The 12,107-nt window shown below is 35.5% G+C and overlaps 1 protein-coding gene across 4 annotated transcripts in view; it reads left to right on the forward strand.

The window, feature by feature from the left end:
* TMEM196 (transmembrane protein 196) overlaps positions 1-12,107 on the forward strand; it is a 216,320-nt gene that overhangs the window by 127,833 nt on the left and 76,380 nt on the right. The gene's annotated exons all lie outside the window — the stretch shown is intronic.

A 12,107-nucleotide genomic window follows, 5' to 3' on the forward strand; every position in this document is an offset into this window, starting at 1 on the left:
ACAGAGAGCCATATAAAAAAAATTTAAAAATTAAATTTAAAAAGCCATATTAAAAAAAATAAAATCTGTAACTCTATTCTTGTTACTTTCTGAGATAGCAGAAACATTTCTAAAATGTTTATTAGTGTTCAGTAAAGGAAAGTCATTATACAACTGTAGGGCCATTCACAGCAAATATTCATCTTAAAAACATAACGACAGATCAATCACAAGATTTGTATTTTGTATTTGCATTCACAATTTGCTAGTTCATTGCAATTATATTTAAATATGAAGCATCCTTATAATTAATATTTTGTCTTATTTCAAGGCCTTCAAAGTTAGTCTTTTGCATTTTCAAATTATGGTAGTTATTCTTTTATTTCAAATTTATTTAGTCAGTCATTGAAGATTTAGGAAGGGGGGAAGTTCCGTGTTAAATGAAATTAAAATCCCAACTTGAAAAACACACCAGAGGCCACTTGAAATTCTTGACATTTGTATCAACTCCAACTTCAAATATTTGCTGTTTAATGACTTTACTTGTTTCTTTCTATGCCCTGGGAGAAAATTTGGAAATGTTTTAATACCTTTAAAGCCTTAGATTTGCTCTTTTGATTAGCTGTCAGAAAACGTCTGCACGGTCTCACTGTATGCGCAACGCACAGTGTTCTGTCAAGGCGTTGTTTTCTTTCAGGCATGAATTAACAATATGAAAACTGCTTGATTACATGGTTACTGACTTGGCTCCGAAAGGAAACTGATTTCATCTTCTCATATCTATGGTTTCATTTGGAAAAGTCTTAAAATGTGTACTCCTCATGCATGAAAAATAGCCTGACACATTATCTTTTATTTACTCAACATGGAGTTCCCTACTTTGAATATGTGGATTCTAACAGGATCAAATTGCTTTCCCTTGTGATGATCTTGTAATGAGGAGGCTCCTAATTGGAGGAGTAATTGATTGAAAAGAACTGGAAGTCTCTGAAAAAAATAAAAAATATATATTTTATATATCCATAATATATATATAATGTATATAAATAAATTTGGATATATATATCCAAAGAAACAAAAACACCCTGGAGCCATTTACCCCAAATGATTCCGAAATGATACTGTATTTTCAAGGGAAAATAAAAGTAAAACATGATGTCTTTTTTTTGCTCAAAATATTTTAAGACATCATATTTGAGGCGTGGTGAAAGATGGCTTGTTTGAAAGCTATTTGTGAGGATTGCAGCAACAGAAGCAAAAGCATGTAGATCAGGTGGAATGAACAGTATGTCAAAAAGGCATCTGTCAGGGGGAGAATTCTGAACCCTGATAGTTCTCACTTCCAATTATAGCAGCAGGTACAGTATAAAAAATTGTTGCAATGAAATCCAAGGCCTATACTCAGTTGACAGTTTTTCTTGTGTTGCTTTCTCTTTTAGCAAATGAGTCCTTCCAGGAGCTATCTTTTGTGTAAAGGTTTTGGATTTATGTATATGGATCTTCCCTTATCTGCAGTATAGTATGTTCTTACATGTGACCAGCTAATTTCTCCCTGAGTCTTTTCCATTTGACAAGACAGAATCATGGATATTTATTTTTTATTTTTTTAAATACTTTTTAATTATATTATGTTAGTCACCATACAGTACATCCCTGGTTGCTGATGTAAAGTTCGATGATTCATTAGTTGCGTATAACACCCAGTGCACCATGCAATACGTGCCCTCCTTACTACCCATCACCAGCCTATCCCATTCCCCCACCACCCTCCCCTCTGAAGCCCTCAGTTTGTTTCTCAGTGTCCATAGTCTCTCCTGCTTCATTCCCCCTTCTGATTACGCCCCCTTTCTTTATCCCTTTCTTCTCCTACTGATCTTCCTAGCTCTTATGAATCCTGGATATTTAAAATCAAGTGGCTAGCTGTTACATTTCTGATAACTTCAGCAAAGGCTTGAAATATGTAACTACAGGTACAACTACCTGAAGGGTGATGAATCTTAATAGCAGTAAAAATAATGCATAAATAGGACAACAAATCTCATTAACATTCCATCCTAGTAAAGCAAACAGTCATTACAATAAAACTCAGCAGAAGATGAACAGTTTCCTTTAATCCAAGTATGTGATTTCTCTGAAACTACAGATGTAGAAAGTATATGCTATTATTTCATTTGCAGATATATACGTCAATGTAGTCAAACTCAATGAGCAGAGAACTTTATGGGAATGTTTTTTAGCTTTGATTTTAGATGAAAGGGATAAAAGTAAAGGAATAAATTCACACAAGAATTTATTTTAAAAAAGAAATGCGGACTTTTACAGATGGGATGACAGTTTACCTGTCCTTTCTTGCATCTTCATCTGCATGTGTGGAGTGCCACACCAGGAAAGTGACTACAGAAATCTATAGTGTAGTGACACTATGAAGTCCTTAATTATTTAAGAAAGTCAATTATGTTTAATATTTTATTTTTTTACTATGAAAAAAAAGGCAATAAAATATCTGATAAATAATTTTAATTGCAAGGTTTGAACCCAAAGTGTAGCATGGAATTAATCAACACAGTTAAACCAAGCACTCTATTCAACTGAGGTTTAAAATTGTACTGAACTTTGAGATTTATTGTATTATCGCTTAGGCTTATTTTTAATAAACTTTGTGAAGATAACTGTATATTTGAGAATGTGAAAAATTTTTTCAACTGGAATTTTCTAAGGGAAAAACATATGGGCTCGTAGCCGATGAGGACAATAAAATATTGTTCTTTTAACCTTTTCTGTTTTATCTAGTTTGATCATCTATTTGAGGAAAAGCTCTTGAAAAGCTTTTTAATAAGGAAAAAAGTATACCTTTCGAAAAGGCACAGTTCTAAGGATTTAGAAATGTGGTCCTGAGGATTAGAAAGAATTTACTTAGGGGGGAAATTATATAGTGATTAGAGCCACACTACTGTTACACATTATATCAGGGATTTTACAGAGGGATTCTATTTAATTCTTTAAATACTGCATCGTTAAAGCTGAGAGTATGATGTTACCAAAGAGATTATGTTATTAAAAAGATTGATGAAACCCAGTTACCAGTATGAGAGGGTTATCCTGATGTTTTAAAGGATAGCCAGCTTGTTCAGTATTATTAAAGTCAACAGTAAACGGAATAGAAAGTAAGCAAGGAATACATATAACTGGAAAAATATAATTATGTTTTGAATTCCCCAGTTACGGAATTTACACACAGACACACAAACACATATATTCTTTTATTGACTCATTCACAGAGACTAGTTAAACAATGACTGAAAACTAACACTAGTGTCAATAAATTAACACTTCTGAATTTCAACCCTAGCACAGAGAGGTATCATTTCCAGAGAAATAAAATACTTTAAAATTAACATTCCTTGTAGTTCCAAAATGTGATAAGCCAAGAAGACCGATTTAGCTTGCAGAGAAATCCAAACCTTTTAAAGAAACTCAATGATTTTAATCTAGGAGCCAGCCTAAACAAGTTTTGACCTTTATATCTGAGGCTCATCACACCAGTCTTGTTTATAGAAAATAAGCAAAATATTAAAAATGTACTTGAAAATTAGGACATTATTATAAAATGAACAAAACTGTATTTAGTCTAATGGAGTTGCTTATCAAAACAATTAACATGTAACACATGATATCATCCTTATTATAAACTTTTCAAATAATACGAAGCTTAATATGCCATAAAGAACACGCGCAACCAGCCTCTTTTTAGGCTCATGTCTTAAAGTTTTCATTGGAAAAATCATCTCTCTAGTTATAGGCTTGGTCTTTCATAAGATATAAAAGTATATATACAATACATTCATCTATGCAACTTAGAAAAAAGAGTGCTTTGACTCTTTGAAATGGTGGGATATTCAAAAAATCAGGAATTCCCACACATGCTAGAAGCATAACTCTGCTTTGTTGTTACATGCCATAGATTTGAAAAAGTTTCTGACAAGACTGTGGATGTCAAGATAATAGGCTACTTATTTTCATTTCCATGCTGATTGATGAAAGGACATGAGTTGAGTCATATTTATCAAGTAACGTAGATACTTTTTGACCTTTCTTTTCTTCAGTCCATTGCCTAGAGCCTGGTAGTAAGCACTTTAGAAATGTCTACTTAGATAAGGCAAGGTAGAAAGAATATCTATTTCTCATTAATCTAGAGTAATAATGAAACTTAAAAAAAGATCCAGATGCATCTTGTTTTACCCAAGATCATGGTTAAGATACCTCCCTAAGAGCAGAAGCCATTACGGACCTCAGCTTGGTTTGTATTTGAGAATATTCCACATATTCCTTATGACACTTCAAATTTAAAAAAAAAAATCTTCCGGGGAGGTGTAATAATGTACTTGAATGTGATTATTATACCCAACTCCATTATCACGATTTATGTCTGTCTTCAGGTTTACTACTATTGATGAGAGCTGGAATTCTCGACTTATCTTTAGTATTTTCATACATAGATGACTCTGAAGTCAATATAGCTAACCCTACTTTTCCTTTTAAACTGAGAGATGGATTGTCCATTGGACATTGATACACCTGACTGATACTGATTGTTTATTCCTTAAGACCGACAATGTACCGTAATATCCCAAAGTAAATACATTAGCTCTTCTTCCCTATCCTCTATCTCACACCTCATTTTCTTTCAGTATGCTTTTTCTTGTTGGTTATAAGATACTCATAAAAAAGTGGTTGTCTATCCAATATCTGTTTTTTGTTTAGTAACCCAGCACTAAGTATTCGGAGTGGCAAACCATTCAGATAAAATACAACACTTCATGCTGTGAGATGTGACCATGTTGCTAAGTTCTGGCCAAAGGGATATATGCTCAAGTTGTTAGGTGGGAATTCTGTGGGCCTTTTAAAAGGGAGAGAAAAGGCTAAACTGTTTTCATTTTGGTCCTTTCACTTTCTGCTCCCTGGTCCCTGCCTGGCGTATGAAAATAATAATGGAGCTCCAGCAATTTTCTTGGACAATGTAACATCTAATGAAGAAAAACAACAAGTGGTGGAGGAGCAGATCAAAGGAGCCTAGGTCTCTATCAGCACTGCGTTGCTATCATCTAGTCCTAGGGTGCTTACCTTCACAGTTGCCTCACTGAAGAGAGAAGCAAACTTATCTTAGCCACTGTTATTTCTGTCATTTTGTTACTAGCAGAAGGCAATTCCTTACTAATTCAGTATACAAAATCCCCAAGCGTCCCTCTAGAATTTTCTTTCCTTTATAATCCACCCCAATAGCCAATTAATCACCGAGTCCTGTCACTTTAATTTCTTAAATCGATTTCAAGTTATCTGCGCTCTCCATGTGCACTTTCATGGCTTTAGTTCAAACACTCGTCATCTGTCACCTTAGCATTGCCGCAGACGCTAACTCATCTGCTTTCAGTCTCACCTCCCTAAGGTGTATCATCCACACTGCTGCCACGCTGTGCTCTCCGAAAGGATTATCCAACCACAATCCTCTCTTCTCTCCGTCAAGGTCACATACCTTCAGTGACTAATTTCCATCCAGGTGATGTTTTTAGTGTGCCAAAAAAAAAAATAATGAAACTTAGGATAGGCCTTATCTCTGGGCTTGTGCTCTAGAAATGTCAAACACTGGTAGGTCCCTGATTACCCCTTCTGTGCCTTGTCAGTGCTCTGGCATGCCTATGCTCAGACTGATGGCTATAAAACTCTTATTTGTCAATTATCAATTAAAAACATATTTAAGTTTTTCTTTGAAGATTTCATGAGTTTCTGACTTGCTAAATACAGTCTCCACTCTAAAATCCATTGCACATTATTTTGTTGGTATATATCACCTTGTATTATTATTACTGATTTTCTTTTACAAGACTGTAGACAGTCTGTTTCCTTTACACGACTACGGACATTTGAAGGGCAGGTAGAATGTATTGCTCATTTTCATACCTCCAGACCCTGTGTCAGCATCTGGGGGAAATTATACTCAGGAAATATTTGAGGAATTTGGATTGAGTGTGTCTCCTCTTTGGGATACTGTTAATTAATAAACCCCCCAAAGATGATGGCATCATGGGTCACCCTAATTGAAGCCAAAATCATTCAGAATTATTATCTACATTAAATGGACTTTGGAATTATCTTGTACCAAGCTACTGTTAATGGCTGGGCTGGTCAGGGAGGACAAAGGTCTTGGAAAGTTAGAAGAAAAACAGGCAATTGCAAACGATGTCAAGACTGTTTGGGTACTATGAGGATAACCAAGAACACTGAGTCACCTTTGCAAGGAAACAACAATTTGTTTATGAATTAATATTTTACTGAAATTCTCTTTCTGTCAAGTTTCATTAAGAGGATTTATTGTTAGGTCCTGTATTCATAGGCTTATTTATTCTCTGTATCTTTTGGTGTGTTATTTTATTGTTCCGGCTGAGGCAATTGATAATATTTCTATTTTTTAAAATTCAGCAATTTAGCTACTCTTAATATTTAATACGTTTAAATGTCTTAGATGTTTGAAAAATACTTAAAGCTATCCTACTCTTTTGAATTAATTATAGTACCTTTCTCAGCCATATTTTTTATTAGTATTTTAAGAGAAATCAGGTATTTTAATTACATTAGATAAAAAAACTTTGGCATTCAATCTTCAGAAGTTAGTGGTTAATTGAAAATCAATCATTTTATTCCAACACTTTACTCATTAGAATTGGATATTTGATTTCCCTCATTCTAATTTATGATAGTCACTACCAGATTGGCCGAATTTTAGAATAACTTATTATTTCCACAATACTATTAGTGTCTTATATCTATGGTAAATCAGAAAACCAAAAACTTCAATTTGAAAGCTTATACAACAAATAATTTTGCTAACTGATCTGCTCATTATCCTGTTCTTGTAGAAATACTACCGTGAATGAACCCCGAGGTAGACAGTCAACTAAAATATTATTTCTTTCACCTTCAAGGACTTCAGGCTGTCCATGTACTTTTTATCATAAATAAAATAGAATTTTGAAAAGTCTTTAGAGATACACATCTTTAAAGTCCATGATTAAGATTTTTTCTTATCTGCTTCAATATTGCCTTTAAAAGCACTAAAATTACTGATAGGGAAGAAAATTCCATTTTTACTCCCCAAAGGAAATGAAATTTAAGTATATAGGTGGGAAGATTAAGACATGTTTGAACCTGCTTTTTAACCATATGCCACGGCAGTTTCCCTAGCTGAATTGTAAGGGTCATAGAGCAAGTTTGTGTTGGAGATAGGATTCATTGCTAGGTGAGCTGGCTCTGGAGTCTCCACATTAAAGCTTTTTTGCGGTGGTGTCTCCAGTGGACATTATATTGATATTTAACAAAGCATGTTCAGTTCAATTCAAAATGATTAAACAAAATTTATTGAGACTCTATTATAATCTGGGCCCTAGATGCCCAACTGTATACAGTGCATATTCAAGTAGCGGGAAACAATGGACAATTAGCATAATAAATAAATAGGTGATGCAGTTCTAGAAGATTGTGTTATAGGAAAAAACAAAACGAAGAGGAGATATAAGGGAGACTGGAATATGTGGGCTGTTTCTGAATTGTTTTATATTCATTAACCTGTATCCTCCATGGGAAATGACTTTTAGCTACTTGAGGACAGTGCTTGTACATGGTTTATATGGATGATATAAAATGAAGTCTTAGTCTTCACTCACTTTCAAAGGTACTGAAGTCAACAACTTTCCTACTGTCCCTTCAGTGAGGTTATGTTATTATATGTTGTAATATAATTAGATTTTAAAAATCACATCTGCATTCCATCCTGAGATCCTTTGATGTCCTAAATATTATTTAAAACAAAATTTTTGCACCAAGGTACACTTTTTTGCTACAGAGTTCTGTGAGTTTTGACAAATGTACAATGTCCTGTAGCTGCCCCTACGATATCATACACAATACATTTTTCCAGCAGCTTACTAGTAGACTCCTGCTGGAGTCCAGAATGCAGTCATCAGGAACCATATCCCTCTAATCCACAGGCTTTTCTTTGGTCTTGAGCCTGCCAGCTCTCAGACTGGAACTTATACCATTGATTCTCCGAGTTCTCAGGCCTTTAGACTCAGACTTGATGTAAAGTTTGCTTTCCTGAGTCTCCAGCTTGCCTACTACAGATCTTGGGACTTCTCAGACTCTATAATCAAATGTACCAATCAATACCTTATAATATATGACTATATGTATATGATTTACATATAATAAGTCATATATAACTTATTATAAGGAAATATAATTCATCTTCTGTCTTCTGATTTTATAGATATGTCTATCTGATGAGATGTTTGTTTATATCTTTAACTGGGTTATTTGTTTCTTTATCAGATATATGATTTACAAACACTTTTTAAAAGATTTTATTTATTTGAGAGAAAGAGGATGTGGGGGGGGGAGTGGTAGAGGGAGAGGGAGAGAGAATCTCAAGCAGACTCCACTTTGAGCACAGAGCCCAATGCTGGGCTTGATCTCATGGCCCTGAGATCATGACCTGACCTGAAACCAAGAGTCAGACCTTCAACCAACTGCACCACCCATGATTTACAAATATTTTTTATATCATATCTACAGTGTTATTAACCCACCAAGTGCCTAGGCGAGAATGATTCCAGGTCAAGCAAAGTCAGGTACCTTATGGGGAAAGGAGGTTATGGTCCTTTGGCCCTGGAGAGAAGAAAAGGGCCTTTTCTGTTGATTCAGGATCATGTTCTATTCAGGTATTGCTAATGATGCATAGAGAAGTCACTTGAATGTTATATTAGTGAAAATCATGGTAATGGGTTATACATGCATCTTCTTAAAAACTTCAGTGAGGGGGCACCAGGGTGGCTCAGTCAGTTAAGCCTCAACCCTTGACTTTGGCTCAGGTCATAATCTCAAGATTGTTAGATCTATGCTGTGGGCTCCGTGCTGGTCATGGAGCCTGCTTGAGATTCTCTCTCCCTCTCCCTTTGCCCCTCCCCCTCCCCACTTAGGCGCGTGTTCTCTCTCAAACAAAACAAAACAAAAAAACTGCAGTGAGAAAGACATACAGCCTTAGAGTCTCACTTTAAGCCTTAAATAAATTTTGATCTTTCCTTATTCTCAAGAAATAATGCAATAAGAAAAATGTAAGGAGCTTCAAAACCACTATGAAGACATACATCTCCAACAAGACACAAGCCTTCTTTACATCTTCATTCCCTGCCTGCACAATGAGTAAGAGCTGTAACTCACCCTCAGACACACTCACAGGCAAATCAATTATATATATATAATTATATATCTATCTATATCTATATATCTATCTATATCTATATATCTATCTATATCTATATCTATATCTATATCTATAATAGTTTCAGGGTGTAGGATTTTGCAGTGCCCCTGGAAGGATGGGGTGTGGACCCCTTACTGTCCTAAATGAAGGCAGTCATTCTTCCCCCTCAATACCCTTAAAGCTTTCACATTTAGATTATTGGAAGCAAAATAGAATGAAAAGTGTCTTTGCTTAGTATCTACCCAGACTTCCCATCCTCTAGGAACTAATGAGGTGATAATTTCCATATTTTCCCTGCCCCATCTGAGAAAACAAGAACATCATTACTAAGGTATAAACTGTAATACAGTTAGAAACTAGATAGCTCTTATTCATTCCCTGTTCTCTATCTTTTCCTTATGAAATGCAAACCAACTCCATGACACCAGTCACCGCATTATTTAGAAACAGGTTTTCTGCCTTAGAGCAGAAGCCTCATGGATAGCAATGACACCTTCATTTGTGGCTTACATTTCTCTTTTTTATGGGGTGAATAGGGGAGAGGTGTTCTTTTTTGTAACAACGGAGAAAAGTACTTCATGCATTACTGGGATGTTTTCTGTCATTATATATAATTTAATTATTGAACCCACCAAAACAAACAAAATAACTTATGAGAAAGTACTGCCTTAACTAGAAACTGCTGTAAGTAACTCAGTATTATGAAATACATATACAGAAAATTGAAAATAGGTCAATACAACCAGCTAGAATACCAAAGACTAAATCGACAACTTAAAATTCTCGTTATAATATGCCCCCAAATGCAGCTAAGTTAGCCAGATCTTGATGAGACACAGGTGATTCCAAAGTCAGCACTCTCATGGAATGAAGTTTTCCCCAAGTGTCCAAGCCTCAGCTTGGTGTCCAAATGAGGTAACCTGGAGTCCTCAGCAAAACTTGTCTCTGAGATCTGCTGCTATCCCATTAAAATTTCAGTTTATCTTGCCCATTCTGTGAATACCATAACCAACTCTTCTTAGATGTTAGCAAAGTTTCCTTAGCTCAGCAGAACTATTGTGCTGAACAGAAAGGAAATGCAAGTATGTGGAATTCAGAAACTAATTTTCAGACTGGCCAAGAAGGTCTCAAACTCCCAGGACAGTACCAACCATCTCCACACCTGGATGTCATTATATTTCATATCATTGTTTATACCAAGATGGAATCTGAGCTGAAATTGGACATTCAAGATTTAGCAGCCACCTGGGACAACACTGCTGTAAAGGTAGTTTTGGGAAATTGTGTTCACTGACGTTTTGCCACTGTCTTTTCACATAAGGGGACAAAACATCCGCCTGTGGCCGCTGCGTAACTGAGAATTTAGGAGGAGGAGGTAGGTTCTACCATTGTTTTCAGTATATGAAGTCTTTAATAAAATGAAAAGAAAATTAAATAATCATCTTATGAACTCAGTCATAGTAGACATGAAAAATTCTAGCTAAACAGCACCTCCAAAGGGCTGGGTAGGAACATGGAACTTACTGGGTGTTTAAGTTTACCAACAACACTTGTCTGGGAACAAACAAAAGAATGTATATAAGTAAGTGTTTACTTTCCAGTTTCCCTCCCACGTTCTCTGTATGAAAATGTTCTGAACTGGGAAAAATGATTCCCTTCAGGGAAGCATCAGAACCTTGAAGGGAAGTACATTCCCATTAAATTATTATAATTTTGGAAAAAAAAATAACTCCTGCTCTTTTGAATGCAAACAGATAGTAATACTCAACAAAACATGCCCTATTGCCTTCACAGGGGGATACTTCAAAATTGCCTGGGGGAGAAATAGGATATTTTTATATTATAATAACATACAGACAAGGGTTTAAAAAGGCTTAAAATAATTTACTGTAAGGTATGACTGTTTTTAAATGGCACCTTTTTAAAATAGACATATCACGGGGCACCTGGGTGGCACAGTGGTTAAGCGTCTGCCTTCGGCTCAGGGCGTGATCCCGGCGTTCTGGGATCGAGCCCCACATCAGGCTCTTCCGCTATGAGCCTGCTTCTTCCTCTCCCACTCCCCCTGCTTGTGTTCCCTCTCTCGCTGGCTGTCTCTATTTCTGTTGAATAAATAAATAAAATCTTTTTAAAAAAATAAAAAATAAATAAAAAATAAAATAGACATATCACATTTTATATATTTTCAAAGACCTTCAAAGTTTTCAAAGCACTATGACTTTAATGTTGCCATTATAGTGTTGCTCAAAACATTTGGAAATTTTCTTCTGGAAAAGTCTAATGTAACTGACAAGCAACACAAGAAAATCCATTGCTTTCCTTTATAGTCATATGTACCTATGGTCCATATTTGTATAACAGTGCATAGCAACCAGATTTGGCCCCACAGAATTCTATATGTTTATGAAATCATCTTTTTTAAAAGTTATTTATTTATTTATTTATTTATTTATTTATTTATTTATTTATAGCGAGCAGGGGGAGGAGCAGAGGGAGAGAGAGAGAGACTCTCAAGAAGGCTCCATGCTCAACATGGAGCCCATGGGGCTGGACTTACAACCCTGAGATCTTAACCTGAGCTGAAATCAAGAGTCAGACGCTTAACTAACTGAGCAACCCAGGCACCCCTCAGATCATCTTTTAATGCAATAGTTTATTGAGAACCTGAAAAGCCTCCAAAAATGCAACCCCTGAGCCCTAACCTGAGAAATTCCTATTTAGCAGTATTAGATGATTCTGAGACAATTTATGGGGAGCCATATACTTTGATAAATATTCCATTAATGGATGGAAATCTCCTTCCATTAAGGAGAGCTAG

The sequence above is a fragment of the Ursus maritimus genome, unplaced genomic scaffold (assembly GCF_017311325.1).
Source record: "Ursus maritimus isolate PB19 unplaced genomic scaffold, ASM1731132v1 scaffold_3, whole genome shotgun sequence".
Taxonomy (NCBI): domain Eukaryota; kingdom Metazoa; phylum Chordata; class Mammalia; order Carnivora; family Ursidae; genus Ursus; species Ursus maritimus.